The 18,839-nt window shown below is 44.6% G+C and overlaps 2 pseudogenes; both read left to right on the top strand.

Annotated features, from left to right (window-relative positions):
- Positions 1–1,110: 1,110 nt before the first annotated feature.
- On the top strand, positions 1,111–2,072 carry LOC123858380 (olfactory receptor 2A12-like; annotated as a pseudogene).
- Positions 2,073–17,462: 15,390 nt separating this feature from the next.
- On the top strand, positions 17,463–18,401 carry LOC123858379 (olfactory receptor 2G3-like; annotated as a pseudogene).
- The last annotated feature ends 438 nt before the right edge of the window (positions 18,402–18,839 follow it).

The raw sequence follows: 18,839 nt of genomic DNA, 5'->3' as shown, positions 1-18,839 counted from the left end.
CAGGTCTTCAGCCCGGTATTCCTGGGATCAAAGAATAGCAGAGCTGGCAGTTTTCTTTGGAGCGGGCAAGTCTGACAGACTCACTTAAAAATGGGGCTGTGAAGTTCACAGAGGGGTATGGAGTTACCCAAGATCACACAGCAAATCAGGGACATAGTTGGGACCAGCCCTTTGCTCTTCTGATTTCCAGACTCATCCCACTTATACTAACCACTTTACTTGTCTAGCATTTTATATTTTGCCAAATGTCTTGACATACAGAATCTCATATGCTCCTTGCCATTACTCTGTACCAGAGATGCTTCATCTCTAACAAGTGAGATGGCTGAGGCCAATGGAAGTGAATGGACTTGCCCAAGGTCACACAGCTGGGGAACTGACAACCATGGGACATTCAGGAAGAACTGAATTAAAAATGTAGTCTTGGGGTAGTAACTGTAAGGATTCAACAGTAAATCCCACAGGTATCCGAGCACAGGAAACAAAGGGGGATCTGGGGGTAGCCTGTCAGGAATCAGAGTCATGCTCTCTGTGGCTTGCGGCTGTGAGATCTCCTCTGTTGCCATGCTTGTCTGCTCTTTATCATTTCTGTAAGGCCGCCACTTTTCTTCTCTATTGCGCCAGCTCCCCTGTGACTTTGTTACCACCATGCTGGCTCCAGGTTATTGGTACGTCAGGCACCCACAGCCCACTAACACAGACATTGACAGTCGTCATTTTGAATTCTCAGCAGAGAATTGTCCTCCAGACTGGGACAGGTGTACACCTGAGGTACAATTCAGCAGTGGCCAGGGGTTGGCTGGGTCCCCTGCTACAAACATGGCTACTGAATGCCTTGCCTTCTCTGGGTGAGGGTGGTTTCCAGAGAAGGACCTGTGGGCAGTCAGGCATCCTATGTTCTATTATAGGTATGAATCCAGATCTCCTGACTTATTTCCCAGTGCCACAGCTGCCTTATCTTTTTTTCCCTTTGCATCCTACTCAACAGGTTTGATGAAATCCGTGTGAGCTACCGTGCAAGGTGCTCAGCTAATGTCAACTCTGTCCTCCCTTCCCTAAAGGCCAAACACAGAACAGGGAAGCCCTTGTCTCCTTAATCAGCAGACCACCATGCAGAGCCTTGGCAAGGAGAACCACACCTCTGTGTCTGAGTTCATCCTCCTGGGGTTCTCCAGTGAGTCACAGGTCAGAATAGCCCTGTTCTCCTTCTTCCTTCTCCTCTACCTTCCTTCTCCTCTACCTCCTCTACCTTCTGGGAAATGGACTCATCGTCACCCTGATCTACCTAGACTCATACCTCCACACACCCATGTACTTCTTTCTCAGTGTCCTCTCCTTGGTGGACATGAGTTATGTCACTACCACCATGCCCCAGATGTTGGTTAATATGGTGTGTCCAAAGAAAACCATCTCCTGGGGGGCTTGTGCAGCCCAGATGTTTATCTTCTTGGTCCTGGGCATTGCTGAGTGTGTCCTCTATGCCATTATGGCCTATGACAGGTATGTGGCCATTTGCTTCCCCCTTCATTATCCCCTACTCATGAGCCGTCCTATTTGTATCAAGATGGTGACAGGCTGTTGGTCCATTAGCATAGCTGGGCCCTGATCTACACCATCTTCACCATGCATCTGCCTTATTGTGGCCCCCACAAGATAAACCACTTCTTCTGTGAGGTCCCTGCCGTCCTGAAATTGGCTTGTGCAGATACTTCCTTCAATGACCGTTTGGATTTCATCTTGGGTTTCATCCTGCTCTTGTCCCATTCTCCCTCATCCTGGCCTCCTATGTCCGAATCTTTGCCTCCATCTTAAGAATCCATTCATCCCAGGGGAGGCTCAAGTCTTTCTCCACATGTGCTTCCCACATCACTGTGGTCATCATGTTCTATGGGCCAGCCATGATCATATACATGAGGCCCGGCTCCTGGTATGACCCAGAGCGGGACAAGAAACTAGCCCTGTTCTACAACGTTGTCTCTGCCTTCCTCAACCCCATCATCTACAGCTTCTGGAACAAAGATGTTAAAAGAGCCTTCCTGAATGTACTTGGTAACAGAAGAACTGCTCAGTGACCCAGGATGCTTCAGAGTTGTCCAGAGTCATGGGCAGACTTGATGGGGCTCATCTGGTATCATACAGTAGGTTCTAACCAACCTGAGCCTTTCTGGGATTGTGAGCAACCAGGTTAGGGGTAGCTGTATGGCTACCCCTAAACTGAAGGCCTCTCCATTGGCTGCCACCATCCCAGTGACTCAGTTGAGTGTTAAGAGCAATGGCTTTCTTCTACAGTGACTATGTCATGGTTCAAGGTCATTGCTTTATTTCTTTTCCTGGGTTCTCTCCTTACTTCTAGAAGTTTATGGCAGTTCAATCTGATCACAGCCAAATGTGTAACATGTACACACACTTTTCTACAGTGTAAGGGATTTGGGGGTGAAAATGCCAAAAGAGTAGACCAAGCAGGAGCACAGTCTTTACATGCACTGACAAGTAATAATTAGTATTGCTTTTTGCACTAGGAGCTATAAATTCTAAGCTAGAACTATTTTAGAAACATCTGTATAACAAGGTATCTAATAATTGATTTGGTCTGGACTCAGCTTGTGATACTAACTCTTCCCTGATTCTACTACTTAAATCTCACTTTTATTTTGGGAAATAAATACTATATATATTTCATAAAAGAAAAAAGGTATGTGTATATGTATATCTATATATCTGTATGCATTTATCTATCTCTAGAGAGAGAGAAAGGGAGAGAAAGACAGAGACAGATACCCATAGAGAGAAATATTAATACAAAGACCCCATTTTTCCATACCACAAATAAAGACTTAATATTTTGCCATATTTAGTCTGAGCCTTTTTTTCTTTTTTAAAAAGGACTAAATAATTACACATGCCATTGAAGTGCCCTTTGAATATTCTGAGCTCCTAGGAATCAACCACTACCATTAAACTGAAGTCATTCCATGTGTTTTTAAACTTTTGCTTACAGACAATTGCACCCATAGAATCGTTCTTGTATGAGTTTGAAAATTTATAATGGTGGCATGATATCCGCATTATTCTGAAAAAATTGTAACTCAGCATCATGTTTCTAACATCTACCCATTTGATGTACATAGGCCTAAACATTCTCTGTAGCGAGCATTTGAATATACCACACCTCATTTATCTAATTCTTTTTTTTTTTTGAGAGAGAGAGAGAGAGAGAGAGAGCATATGCTGGAGGGGGAAAGAGGCCAAAGGAGAGGGAGAGAGGGAATCTTTGTGTTTTTTTGTTTTTAGAGAGGGATGGGGAGAGGGGCAGAGGAAAAGGGAGAATAATCTCAAGCAGACTCTCTGCTGAGCATGGAGTTTATTCCGGGGCTCAGTCTCACAACCTTGAGATCATGACCTGAGCCGAAATCAAGAGTCGGACTCCTAACTGGCGGAGCCATCCAGGCACCCCATAAAGTTGCTTTCTTTGCCCAAACCTTCACTTTTTTCTTTTTAAGTAGGCTTCACGCCTGGCATGGAGCCCAATGCAGGGCTTGAACTCACGACCCTGAGATCAAGACTTGAGCTGAGATCAAGAGTCAGATGCTTACCTGACTCAACCACCCAGGTGCCCCTCATTTATCTGATTCTTTATTTTCAAACATTTATTTCCAATTTTTCACTATTTAAACAATTCTGCAACAAATGTCTTCGAACATTTCTCCATACACAAGTTTTTTTCCCCTAGGATTTAGGTGTAGCAATGGACTTGGCAGATTGCAGAATCAAAGAAATTTCAAATTTACTAGATACTCCCAAATTGTTCTTCCAAGTAATTATACTGATATGCCCCTCTAGTTCTCATGAACACTTGATATTATTTCTCTATCTCAAGCATTCTAAAATTGCTATCTTATAGATGGAAGGTGGTAGCATCTTTTTTTGTTTCATTTGCAATTCCCCGGTTGCTAGTGAATTTAGCATTTTTTCATAAGATTCTTGGTAGTACTGTGTCGTGAACTAAGCTCAAAGGTCAGACACCCGTGTTCTAATCACAGCCCTATAATTTACGAACTCAGTGGTGATGGGCAATGTACGTAACTTCTCTGAGTCTCAGTCTCCTCATCTGTTAACAGGAAGAAAATAGTATAGACCTCAGGAGGTTGTTGGAAGGATTAAATGAGATAATGCATGAAAAGCATTTGTCATAGTGCAAAACAAACTAAATAGTCAATGAATATGAGATATCATTTGCCTTTTTTGACTTGCAATTTATTATATATTCTGGATCTTCTTTGTTTATTACATGCATTGAGAATGTCTTCTCTCAGTTCATTGCTTGTTTTCTTTATTGCAAAAGTAGGGTACCTGTTTATTCTTAAATTCTAGAACACTGATGCAAACAAAAAGAAAATGAAAATTATCCATTACCTTAGACTTGGAGATAATTACTGTTAACATTTCAGCATCTATATTTTAGGGTTTAAAAGATTTTTAAGTGTTTTTATTAATACTTTAAAAGAACTATAATACAATTATTAAACTACTATGGGTTTTCATGATTTCTTAAGTGTTTTAAGCACTCTATTTGTTGGTCAGATTCTCACTTGAGTTTATTTATTATTATTATTTTTTTTTTTTTAGTTTAGTTGACACACAATGTAGTTTCAGGTGCACAACACAGTGAGTCAACATCTCTATACATTATGTTATGCTCACCACAGGGCAGCTACTGTCTGTCATCATACAACGCCTATTACAGTATCATTGACTATATTCTCTGTTCTGTGACTTTTATTCCCGACTTATTCATTCCATAACTGGAAGCCAGTATCTCTCATTCCCTTCACCCATTTTGCCCATCCTCCCACCTCCCTACCCTCCAGCAACCATCAGTTTGTCTTCTCTATTTATAGGTCTGATTCTACTTTTTTGTTTGTTTGTTCTTTTGTTTTTTAGATTTCACATATGAGTGAAATCAGATGATATTTGTCTTTCTCAGTCTTATTTCACTTAGCATAATGCCAAGTGGTCCTTCCGTGTTGTCAAAAATGGCAAGATCTTATCCTTTTTTATGGCTGTGTAATGATTTTTAAATTGAATTATATAATATGTATTCTTCTGTACCTTGATTTATTCACTTAATAATAGGTTTTGACATTTATCATGTTGATTTGTTTTCACTGCTGAAGTCTTTTTTTCTTTTGATGAGTAGAATAATGACTTTTAATAAATAGAATTTTTAATAAACTTATGAATATTTTCCTTTATGGTTTTTCTTAAATGAACATGTGTCAAAGATTTCACTGAGCTCATTAATTCATGAAGGAACCAACAAGATGTTAAGATTGGTTCAAAGGAGGATTTGGCTTACAGAATTTTATATGCTCTACTGGACAAATTTCATTTGTGTTTCTATGAATAAGAATTATTTGCATTATTATAGGCAGAAATCTTTTGTCTTGTTACCAGCTTTCTAGAACTTAACAGTTACACCTGCAGAGTTATAAAATACCCAAGGCCATAGAAAGTCAATTAAAATAATACACCCTTATAAAGTCAGATAATCCTCAGAAGGCCTGCTAGATAACATCTAACACTGTACCAAGAGGGCACCAAGGAATCCCTGTTGCTTCCCTGCGAGTCTTAGATGATTTTTTTTTCTTACAACACCCACCCTTGTGATCTTAAATAATCTTCAAAAATTATTCTTGATTTAAAAAAAACTGGTCTCATTATGTCTGGCCTCACCGTATCAGTGTTGTAGGAATGTTAGTCATATGGACCGTCTCTAGTTTGCTTTGCAAATCTAGAGACACGCAGTATTGAGCCACTTCTAAAACCACAGAATTAACTTCTGCCTGGAAGTTTCCATATGGAATCTCAAATTGGACTTTCTAAATGCTTCATTATTCATTATGCTGAAGTTGGAAAACCAATCCCAAGACAGTCTGTCTTTCATATTTTACCCATAGTATCTATAAATTTCAGTGAATTCTGCTCCTATCAAGGCTCCAACATTTATTTAAGTTTCCTCCTGGCCAGTGGGTGATATTTCTTACCATCTATAAGGTTGGGACCTTATAAGCCAGATCCCAGGTCAGTTTTTCTGAGAGAGCTTTATAGAGATTGAATTCACAAGTAAAGTCAACTCAACCCTTGCTACTAAATAGTATCATCTCAGCATGCCCAATTAAAAGGTAATAACTCTTAAATATAATCTTTGTTAAACAATCAATTTGACCAAGTATATCCTGATTAAATAGAAGACATAATTATTGAATGTAGGCTAATAAGTAAAGAGACTAATTTAATTGTCTGAATTCTGGTGAGTTAGTAAAAATCAGGTATCAGTTAAAAATGTTTCACTGCAGTTCAAAAAACCTACATCTACTAAACTGAGTGTTAGAGACAGCTCGAGGGGAAAGAGAAAAGGTTTTCTCATATATCCAAAAAACCCAGAACATTAAAAGCGATAGCAACAATGATCCAAACAAACACCTCCTTGGTTTAGTCAGCTCTATGGGAGTCCTCTTGCTCTGCTGAATCTTGGGCAGCAGCTACCATCACGGAGTCTCATGACTGTTCCTCATTGGCTGTTGCTCCGATGGCCTCAGCTCCCTGTTGTCTATCGGTCAGCGACCACCCTCTGCTCCTTGCCACATGGACGTCTCCATAGGGCAGCTCACGACAAGCCAACTTACTTCATCAGAGCAAGAAATTGAGAAGAGTCCATGAGAGAGAATTCAAGCAACATAGAAGTCAGTCTTCTTCCAAATCTCAGAAGTAATATCTCATCGCTTTTGCCCTGTTTTGTTCATTCAAAGGAAAATGCCAAGTCCCACCCACCCTCAAGTGCTGGGGATTGCACAGACGTGTGATTACCAGGAGGTAGGAATCACTGGGGGCTCTCTTAGAGAGCTGCCTACCTGGAAGGCACATGTATGGAGATCAGACAGGAAAGAACAGTTGGTCGTCTTGCATAACTTTTTCCACAGATGAGAACCTTTGAAGGTTCTTGAGCCCGGGAGGAACCAAGTCAGAGCTGAAGAAAAATGACTTTAGCAGCTGTTTGTACTGCCTACGGAGCCTGGGTGATATTGTGATTTATAATAAGGGATATATATTTAGTCTTCTGGTTCCTGGCACAGAGCTCCTAAGAACCTTGGAATTTCCTAAGTAATGAGAGCCATAAAGGCTCTTTTGTTGTCCTCTGTTGTGTCAATGAGGTGACTTTTGGATCGCCAGTGGAGCCAACCGTGGATTAGAGAATAAAGCCTCCATAAAACCCTAAAAGGATGGATTCAGAGAGCCTCTGAGTTGGTGACCACCTGGATGTGCTGGGACGCCCCATGCCCCCTCCCACATACCTCGCCCTGTGGGTCTCTGCCATCTGGCTACGCCTGAGTTACATCCTTTTACAACAAACCGGTCTTCTAGTAAGTAAATATTTCTCCGAGTTCCATAAGCCATTTAGCAAATTAACTGAACCCAAGGAATGGTCAGATGCACAGATGACAGCTTGGACTTCCGGTTGGCATGTGAAGTGGAAGAGTGGGGGACAGTCTTGTAGGACTGAGCCCTTTACCTGTGGGATCCGACCCTATCTCCAGGCGGATTGTGTTAGAATTCAGATGAATTGTAGGACACCGACTGGTATGGGAGATCTGCTTGGTGGTATGGGAGGCAAGCCTACATTGGGATTTGGTGTTGGCATCGTCACCCGGCCACATGAGGAGGGAAGTGGGTCACACACCTACAGTCCTGAGTGCTTGGGGTGGGCAGCCAGGGAGAGGGTGTTCCAGGAGGGGCCAAGGAAATGCCAGAAAAGGAACTGCCCTCAAGAAGTGTGAGGAGATCTCAGGGTGGGAGCTTCCCTGTGGGGCAGGCAAAGGCCTTCAGCCCCGAGGGTCGCAGAGGAAGCTGAAGTCAGCTTACCTGGCCATGGACACCACCAAATCCTGAGCTCCCTTCAACAAGAGCAAGAGGCCTCTGAGGCCTGGTCAGTGCTGCAAGGGATTCTCAGTGGGAGTCTGACTCAGGAGAGCAGTAAGCAGGAGAGAGACCCTGTCACTGGGGAGGAAGGACGCAGCCCTCAATGTGGCAACAGTTGGAGAGGGAGGGGACTTCATTGGGGAGTACAGGGTACAGTGTGGCTGCAGGGCTCCCAGCCCTGGCTTCACACACCCTCTGGCATCCATGAGGCAGGCTAGTATGAACCAAGTGGCCCAGCCTGAGGAGGCCTCCTGTCCCAGAAACCGGGTTCTGGGGCTCAGCTCACAGTGGCTTCTCCCTCATGGAGCTCCCAACTAAATCATACGTATGTAACGAAGCCAAACCCCAGTCTGGCTCCTGGGGGCCATATTGGGCCAAGTTCCAAATGCTATGCCAGCCCCCTGGGCCATTTGTGAGCAACTGCCTTCTCATGCCCAGAAAGGATGGAGCCTGGCCTTTCTTTTGCCCTCCAGGCAGAACTGATCTCCTGCCCACCCTTTGGCCAGAAACACCAAAAGAGGGCGCTCCAAGGTCTTTGCTGCTACCTCAAAACTGCAGGGTGTAAGTTCTTCCTGTTACCTGTCTTTAGTCCTTTTTGCTACAGATCTGACCCTTTCTCTCTTGCTCTTCTCTCCACCAAGAGGAAAGCTTCTTGCAAGTGATCTGAAATGCCAGAATATACACTCAGAGGGCTGAGACCTGAGAGCCACTGGGCAGTTTAAGACCTCCATGGGTATGGTCCTGTATAAGACACAGGGAAGTGTACCCGTGTCCCACATTAGGCATAATTAATATATCACTATATAACCATGAAAAAGTTGAATGGATTCACGCTGACTAACTGATAAAATGTTATTTTAAAAGTCATTTAAATATTAATATTTACTAATTTTTATTTTGTGAGATCCCTATTTTCCAGCTAGTATTCTTTTCTTTAGGGTCTCCTACGTGTCTGTAGATTATGAAAGCCCAAGGACCCTAGACACTTTGCCTGCAGTACCTAATGGGTGAAACAGCCCTGGGGACACCACTTGGCAGGGGAGAGGACAATTTCTTGGCCTTCAACCTAGACCTCCCATTGTGCCTCATTTTTTTTTTCCCCTGGGGAAGGAGGAAGAGCTGAGAAAAGGCCTGCCCTCAGCGCCCTGTCTGAGCCCCGCACACCCCCTCCCCAGCATCAGCAATGCCATCCCCAGCTGAGCTTCATCTCCCCACACTGGACGTAGGCCTCCAGGAGGGCACTGCCTGAGGTCCTTGGGGAGTGAGGCTCCTCAGCAGGAGGGTGGGCCAGGGGCTACAGGGACTGTCCTGACTAGGGCCCTGGGGCCACATGCCACTCGGGAGTGGCCCCCAGAGCCTGAGGGAGCCCTGCCCACAGCCCCCTTCCCTGCAGTGTTGTTAGCTCAGGACAGCAACAGCCCCGACCATGCTGGGGACAAGCGAGCCTCGCAGGGAGGTCGAGGCGGAGCCCAGTGTGGGCCGCAGTCCTGCTCACCGGCCGCGCATCTCTCTCCTCTTGTCCATGTGAGTGGGCGCACAGCTGCCTGTCTCTGCCTTTCTCTTTCTTGCTTTCCCTCCCTGTCCATCGGTCTCTTCTGGCTCTGTTTCAGCTACTGCCCTGCTTCTCTGCCTCCAAGTTTCTGTGTCTCTCCTCCCCCTGCTGCCGGCAGCTCTGGCTCTTCTGTTCTGACTGGGTCTGTGGCTCACTCGCCTTGTGCCCTCTTGACTCCTCCGGGGATTGCTCGCTGGGCCTCTGCCCGAGCCTGTGGTGAGGCTCCTCTCTCCACGCCCCTGCCCTATGGCCTCCATCCCTTTCCTTGCCTGCCTGGCCTCCGCTGGCTCTGGCGGGTGCAGAGGCCCGGGGCAGCCCTCCTGTGGCTACCCCCCCACCCCCCCACACACCCCCACCCCCAATTCCCAGCACCGCAGACAGACCTGGGCCTGTCTTCTCCTCCGGCTCCCGCCTCTTTCCCCTTCCGTGTCTTGCCTTGTTCTGTCCCTCTGACCCTCTCCCACTGGGTCTCCACGTTCCACGGCTCTTTCCTTTAGTCCGTTCTCCTCTTCAGGCACAACGGGAAGAATGACCCTTCCGCCTTCTTCCTTCTTCGGCTCCAAGGATGCTTTCCATCTCCAGCTTGTGCCCCTCGCATTCTGGATCTCTGTGCCTCTTGGCCTCCTTGTCACTTTTATTGGACTCTCTTTTTCCCGTCCAGGGCCTGTGTCCCTTTTTCCATCATTTTCTCAGCTTTTGTTGCTCTCTGAGTCAAGTTTCTCTGGGTCATTCTTAGCCCCTGCAGGTCAGTGTTGATATTGGGGGAGGGTGTGTGTGTGTGTGTGTGTGTGTGTATGATGGGGAAAGGGCTGGAGAAAGGAAAAGGGAGGAGAGATCATATATATCTTCAGAACTTACATTTCAGAATTAAATATTACTGTAATCAACCACCATTTTTGCTGATAAGAAACAATTACCGGCCCTGAGTCATGGCAGTAAATCTAACAGTGAAAATTCAAAACTCTTGAGTCTTTCATCTCCTGACTGTGCTACAGGAAAGCAGATATGAGAGGAGGAGATCAATATAAGGGTCCATGTGAAAAAGCCAGCAACTTTCCTCTGATTTCTGTTACATCCTAACAAGGGAGCAAGGCTGGCACCCCCAGCCTCAAGCCGCAGACAACCTGAGGACTAGAGGCTCACCCTCTACCAGGGCCTTGCAATCACACCACCCATTTCTCTCTTCTCACCAGCAACAGGTCATCATCAAACCTGGCTGTGGGAGGGTCAGAACCAGAGGTTCAGAGAAGCCAAGCAACTGACCCCGAAACACACAGCAAACCAGCCAAGGAAAGTGAGAGAAGAAACCAGTCCCCAGGCTGTATTCTGGACAAAGACACAAATTCATCAAAGGCCAAGGAGTCCTTGGGGCCTGTCACCCACATCTTCCCTCTTTCCTCTGTCCTCAGTCGGCAGGCACAAGCTGGAGGTAAGACTGGGCAGCCTCTCATCGCCGTGGCCCTTGCCTAAGGACCTCCTTGTCTCAGGAGCTGGGAGAAAATGTAGTTTGCAACATCAGGTTCCCTCTGTCCCTAAGTCCCATTCCTGGCTCATGGCTCATCTCTGAGAGCAGCACTGGGCAGGGCCAGAGCCCAGACTAGGGATCAAGCCATGCAGGTGCTCATCATACTTGAGACACTCTGGCTGGGTGACCCTAAGGGGCATCCCCCTCTGAGCTTTGGTAAAATGAGAGGATTGTACTAGTCGTTCTCAAATTGAGCTTCAAGTCTGTAACTAGTAAGAGGAGCCACCGGGAGCCACGTGTGTCTGGGTGAGGAGGGTGTGAATGGAGTGGGTTCTGAGCTCCTGCAGAAGTGTGTCTTTGACAAAACTGGAAAATGCGTAATTCTACGTCCTGCTCCCCAAGAGCCCAATGGTCCAACATCCATTTTCAATTCTGTTCTCAGGAGCAGCCCATCTAGAGGACGGTGTCCCCTCAGTCACACATGCCTCCCCCCCGGCTCAGCCTTGAGTGTCCTCCGTGGAGACATGTAAGCACAGTGCAGCCTAGGCACCTACAAGGTGTGGGACTATGGGACCCTGGCACCCACTCTAGGTCGCCAGCCCCACCCCCTGTCGCCTCCAAGTCGCCTCTGGTCGCCTCCAAATCTAGGTATAAGTAGAAAAGCATTGCGTATCTGTCCTGGAGGAGTTGTCACAGATTATGTGCCACCCTCCTTTAACAGGCGAGATCACGAGGGCCAGGAGGCTGGGTGACTTCCCAAAGCCGCGCAGCAGACTAGTGGTCCAGTGAGCAGGAGAACTGGGCTCTTACAGGATGCAGAGGGGCAATGACCAGGGAAGTTGGCTGGGCCCTAATGTGAAGGCCTGTGTGCACGTTAAGAATTCTGGTCTCTTTTATTATTAATAATGAGCAATGGCCTTTCGGCCCTAGCTGGATGGCAGGCAGTGGATGAGGGAACAGGGCGGGATGTAGGCTGCGAGGAGTGGGCAGACTCATTCTGGTCTTGTGCCCATCTGCAGAAGACCTGCAGCTGGGGGCTGGCCTCTCAGGAGGGAGCCCATAGGTACCTGGGGGAAGTGAGTGGCCAGAGCTCAGAGCACCCTCCCCAGGGCCAGTCGGCTTCCTCCTCTCATCAGCTGGAGCTTTCTCTGGACTCTCATGGTGGTTTAGGAAGCAGAGATGTGTCTGTGTTTTATGCCCCACCCGCCTCCTGTGCTGGCTCAGGCAGAGACACCAACAGTCCCTCAGGTGTTTTTGACATTTATCTGCCACCTACTTTGTTCGCTGGCATGAACTCAGGACTATCTTCATCCAACCTCCGGCCACCTCGCAGAGTTCCTACGGTACAGACGAGGTTGCTAAGGTCAGAGAGGTGGAGTAATTTGCATGGGTTACACAAGAACAGCAAGCGACTCCCGGAGCCCACGTGTGCTCATTGAGGTTTTAACTTGTGATCTTTAACTGTCAGGACAGTTAAACTTTTCTGTGGGTTCACTGGTCACTTGAATCTCTTGTGAGTTAACTATTCACATCTGATTCTCAGGTGTTAGAGTTTTTCTTTATATTTTAGAAGATATATTCCAAAGACATGAATCCCTTGTCTTCCACATATATCACAGTTTTTTTTTTTTTAACTTAGAGAAAATTATATTGCCAAAATTTTCATCTTTTTCCTTTGCTGTTTTGTTTTTATGTTTATATAAAAGGAAAAAATTGGCTTTTAGGCAGGGAGAATGTGAGCAGCTTGGGCAAAATATGGACACAGAGAAATTGAAAGAAAGGTAGACAACTTTCTCAGCACAATTAAGTAGATCAGTAGTTCTCAAAGTGTGGTCCCACCAGCAGGCAGCATGTGCATTACCTGGGAACTTGTTACAAATGCAAATTCTCAGGCTCCCCTCCAGACCTCCTGAACCCGGAAACCCTGGGTGTGAAGCACAGCAGCTGTGACAAGCCTTCTAGGTGGTTCTGATGCATGAAGCAAGGAGATAGGGAGGTGGATTCTGTGGCTGGCTGCTGAGGTGACCAGAGGAAGGAGTCCTAGACCAGGGAGACAAGGGGAGATGGGACAAGTTTCCAGGAAGGAGTCCAGACCCCAGTAACAACCATCTCGGGACTAGAGAGAAAAAAACTGCTGCAGGGATGGTTTAGGGACTTTATGGAATTGAATATTCTATTTAAAATTGTGCTTCATTGTAAGACATCTATGTCTTACCACACCTTCAGGACGAGGCTTACGATGGCTTCGTGTGGGGGACGTTTGGGGCGTAAAGGAGAAAGAAAATGGGGATGAGCCATGGAAGACATCAGTACCCACCCAAGGAAGGCAGTGGGGGCCAAGAGTTCAGTGAGAGCAGAAATTTTGAGAACAAAGTAACCAGGGATACACAAGGAACCCCCCAAACTACTACACATCTAAGAAGAAGGGGAAAAAAATCAGACTTCTCCCAGCAGATGGGATGAGGAGCTATGTTGCCTTGTATACATATTAAGGGTCATTACCATGAGGCTGAAGGACTCCGAACATTCAGGTTATGCTTCAAAGGTCTTTGTCTCATCATAATAAACATTCACCCATATATTTTCCCCTAGGTCGCTTTGTAGTTTTTATTTTTTGCATTTAACTGTTTAACATAGTTAGAATGTATCTCGGCAGGTAAGCCGCATAAAAGACCTTTTTCTACCCAGATCATTAACTAATTGAGCAACATTTGTTAAATAGCTTCCTGCTCTCTGATTTATAATAGCCTCTTCATCATGGGCTAGGGTCTGTTTCCAAGCTCTCTGTTCTGTCCCATCAACCTGTGTGTCTATCTCCGAGCTCACACACATTTTTATGGTATTAATAGTACATTATAGTATATAGTATTATGCTTGCTCCTTTGGAAGAATGTCTTCCACTTAGAGTCACAGATAAAATGCAGGATGTCCAGTTAAACTTGAATTTCAGATTTATTTTTACTTGCTAAATCTGACAACTCTACTTCCATTTCATTGTTCTTTTTTTCCCCTTCAGTATTTCCTTAACTATTCCCATCCATTTATTCTTTCATGGGTGTTTGAATCACATTATCAAGTTCTTACAAAATCATTCGATTGAGTTTTAATTAGATTGCATTAAATATATGTTTAGAGATGTTTTGGGTTTTTTGTTTGTTTTGTTTTTTTGTGGGTTTTTTTGGTGTGGTTGGTTGGTTTGTTGTTTTTGTTTTGCCAATTTTAGTTTTTCTTTCCAGAAACATGGATACGGTGTATCCCTGAACTTAATCGAAGCTACCTTTATGTCTTTCGAGAAAGTTCTTCAGAATCTTGTTTGTTTTGTTTTCATTTGTATTGCTCTCATAGGTCATGAACGTTTCTTGTGGGGCTCATTCCTAGGTATTTGTGTATTTTTGTTTATTTGCTGCTTTTATAAATCTTTTTTTCCAATATATTTCTAGCTTTTTGTCTAGTATAGAACATTTCTTTTTTTTTAATTTTTAAAAAATTTTATTAGTATAGAACATTTCTACTTTTTAGGTACTTTCAGTTTTTTAATGATTAAAAATATATATTCGTTGTAGATAAAAAGCAAATAGTCCTGAAATGTTAAAAGAAAAAGGAAATGTGTCTCATTCACTCCTAGGGTCTCACTCACCACTATCACAAATCTCAGCCCTCAGTGATAATAAATGCTGACAAGTCTGAGTATACTTGCAGGCATTTTCTATGCATCTAAAATGTGATGTAAAATACATTTTTAAAAATTTGTGTGCATACACATTTCTGTACACATGGGATCTTACTATGCATATTGTTCTTTGAATCTCCCCTCCCCTTTTTTTTTAAATTTAATTTGGTTGCGTGGGGCTAAGTGGGAGCAGGGACATCTCAAGGAGCCGGGCTTGGGGAGAATTGCCGGGCAGCAGGGCCGGGTCAATGCCTGGGAAATGCACCACCAACGGTGTCAGGGCCCAGCTGCTAGTGTTGCAGGTGCTCCCGGGTCCCCAGAATTTTCATATTAAGCCAACTTAACCAAACTCTTTCATTGGTTCTAGAACCGTATCAGTTGATTCTCTTGAATTTCCAGATAAGACAAATATGACATTTGCAAATCATTATAAGTTTTTGATCTTTATCATTTTATTTCCTTGCCTTAAACTATTTCTTTGGCTACAGCTTTCTGAATAATGTTATATACCAGCAGTAAAAGTAGCAGTCGCTTTGAGTGTACACCATTAGAACAGGGATCATAAATTCAAATGCCTGGGGTGGAGGGGAAGCATGGGCAGTTTAACTGAGCAAAATTAGGGACCACAAGGAATATTGTGAACTGGGGAGTTCACACTCCATCCAAAGAGGAATCATATGCTCACCTCCTGCTGGCTGGAGGAATATGGCCCATTATTGCTAACTCTAGTTTGTGATGCTGAAAATCTAGTTTTTTTATGTGTAAGCTCCACTTTTTAAAATATTGGCAATTAATTCAACTTTTAAAAACTATACAAAATATATCTGTGGGTTATATTTGGCCAGCAGGTGGCTATTAAGAAATCTCTATGCTATAGTTTTAGCATTAAGCATGATGCTGGCTCTTTGTTTGTAAGAGATACTCTATAATATCAAAAGAGTTTTTGGAAATATGATATTAAATGTCTCTGTGAGAGTTCACAAACCAGAAAGTTGAGAGCAATCTACAAAGCCATGGGAACAAAGGGTGTACAAGTCAGCAATGGATAAGGAGGTAGGCTGGGGTACCAACCTGGGCAGAGTGCATGCACTTAGGAAACTCTTCTTGACAAACTGTAACTGCTCCCCACAAATTTCCCTTTCACAAAACTCTGGGTTTTGTGGATTTACTTCTGCACAGTTTCCTATAGTCACTAGAATTTTTAATATGCTCAGAACAAAATATAAATTTTTCTGAATCATAAAACCAGAAAGGCAATGAATACTGAAAGGTGGACCAGCCACAGGGAAAAATTTTGAATCTCAGTATGTTCATGGTCTCCAACAAAGCAAATCCGAACTTATTGGCACCATATGGACAGTGTGAAGGAAGGAGACTTTGAGGAGTTTCTCATTAAGAAGGTATGATAAATGAAGATTAATTATACAATATACACATCTTTAAGATTATATCCTCGGTGCGCCTGGGTGGCTCAGTCATTAAGCGTCTGCCTTCACCTTGGGTCATGATCCCGGGGTCCTGGGATGGAGCCCCGCGTCGGGCTCCCTGCTCTGCGGGGAGCCTGCTTCTCCCTCTCCCACTCCCCCTGCTTGTGTTCCGTCTCTCTATGTCAGATAAATAAAGTCTTAAAAAAAAAAGATTATATCCTCTTTGCGTGATGTGATGGGGTTATTCTTTTTATTTTGCTAACTCTAAAAATTATTTATGGGACTATACTCACTTTACCCATGATCTTTCCTTGACTATAAAATATCCCTCACATTTTGGAAGACAACATTATAGTAAGCATTTGGTAAAAATCTGTTGAATGAATGACATAATTAATGAACACCAATGAAAAAGCTCATTCACCAGAAAAAGCTAAATCTTAAATAGTAACTCTAATTTTTATTTTGCATGGCATTGACTTTAACCCCCCACTCTTACCTTAGTCCTAATCCTAACAGTGATTTAAAATAAAAGATAAACCTTAACCCAAATAATGAGTTTAATAGTCCTCCCCTGATCCTAATCTGAAACCAAGAATTTGCAATCTCCATACTTCCAAGGGAAAACAGAAAATGGGGTGAATAACAGAACAGCAAAGCTGTGTCAGGAAAAGGAAAAACATACCTAGAGGCCAGAGAGGAGCACAGCGTACGGCGCCTCCCTGATTTGGCATTCACCGTTTTCATCACCATGACCCTCAACTAAATCCTGAACCCAATCCCAATACCACCCAAGCTACTATGGGACATATCTCACAGTGCCTCCATCTCCAATCCAAGCTTCCTCTTAAGAACCAAACATGGCCATCAGAAAGGATGAATACCCAACTTTTACATCAACATGGATGGGACTGGAGGAGATTACCCTAAGTGAAATAAGTCAAGCAGAGAAAGTCAATTATCATATGATTTCACTTATTTGTGGAACATAAAGAATAGCATGGAGGACATTAAGAGAAGGAAGGGAAAAATGAAGGGGAGGAAATCGGAGGGGGAGATGAACCATGAGAGACTATGGACTCTGAGAAACAAACTGAGGGTTTTTGAGGCAAGGGGGTTGGGGGGATGGGTTAGCCGGGTGATGGGTATTAAGGAGGGCACATACGGCGTGGAGCGCTGGGTGTTATATGAAAACAATGAATCGTGGATCACTACATGAAAAACAAATGATGTATTGTATGGTGACATAACATTAAAAAAAAAAAAAAAAGAACCAAACATGAAACGAGTGTGCAAATTCCTTACACACCCCTGAGTGTAGACACCCAATCAATTACATGTCCTCAAAACTCTTCAAACAGGCAGATCATAATGAAGGAACTCAAGCAGTCCACTGTGACAGAATTCATTCTATTGGGCTTTGCCCCTAACCCCAGGACCAACCCTCTGCTCTTCACCTTCTTTCTCATCTTTTACCTGCTCATCCTTGTGAGCAACAGCCTCCTTATCACTCTTACCCACCAGGACTCCCGCCTGCACACACCCATGTACTTTCTCATCAGTGTCCTCTCCATGCTGGACATGTGCTACATGACCACCACTGTGCCCCAGATGCTCATGCATATCCTCAGCAAGAAGAGGGCCATCTCTTTTGCTAGGTGTGTGGCCCAGATGTACATCTTCCTCTTCTTTGGGGTCACTGAGTCCTGGCTCTTCTCCATCATGTCTGTGGACAGGTACATGGCCATCTGACACCCTCTCCGGTATAAGGTCATCATGAGCCGCTGGATGTGCCTCCTCATGGTGGGCATCTGTGTAGCGTATGGAGTGGTGGGTGGCCCGTGCTACACCTTCTTTGCTGTGCACCTGCCCTACTGTGGCCCTAATGAAATTGACCACTACTTCTGCGAGGTCCCTGCCGTCCTGAAGCCGGCCTGTGCAGACACATCCCTCAATGACTTGGTAGACTTCATCACGGGCTTCAATGTCATCGTGGTCCCCCTGGCCCTGGTTATCATCGTTTATGCCAACATCTTTGCCACCATCATGAAGATCCGCTCAGCCCAGTGATGGATCAAGGCCTTCTCCACCTGTGCCTCCCACATCACTGTGGTCACCGTGTTCGCCATTCCGTGCATCATCATGTACATGAACCCTGGCTCTGACTCCTTGTCGAGCAATGGCAAGAAAATGACCCTTTTTTATAACATTGCCACAGCCTTCCTCAAGCCTGTCATCTACAGTCTGAGGAACAAGGACGTGAAAAAAGCTTTCCTCAAACTGTTGGGATGGAGCAGGACCCCGGAGTGAGGCTTTAAAGCGGAGGACCAGGGGAGCCCAACAACGCAGGACTCCCACCCACAACCCCGCCAAAGACTCTTCCACGAGACCTGGGAGGCTGCTCTCCATAAAGTCACGCCATCACCCTGGCCCAGTGGGAGGGAACTGGGCACTCAGACAACAGCAGTATCTCTAGTGATGTGGTTTGGGACAGAGGGGATTGTGAAGGTAGAGTACACTGGTCAAGAGCCGGGACCTCAGTGCCAGACAGAGCAGGATGAGAGACTTGATTTGAACAATTAATAGGTATGTGACATTTTGCAAGTCATTTAACTTACTCTAAGGTTTGTATCTCTTCCTCACAGGGAAGTTGTGACGATCAAATGAGATATTATATGAAACATGTTTAGTACAAGTGGCAATAGCTTTCAACAGATACTAGTTTTAATCTTTAAAGTTTATTTCTCA

Source organism: Mirounga angustirostris, unplaced genomic scaffold, assembly GCF_029215605.1.
Source record: "Mirounga angustirostris isolate CCGP_5_RB_7025 unplaced genomic scaffold, mMirAng1.0.hap1 SCAF_4, whole genome shotgun sequence".
NCBI classification, from domain to species: Eukaryota; Metazoa; Chordata; class Mammalia; order Carnivora; family Phocidae; genus Mirounga; species Mirounga angustirostris.
The sequence above is the reverse complement of the archived record's forward strand: the minus strand, read 5'-3'. Positions and strand labels throughout refer to the sequence as shown.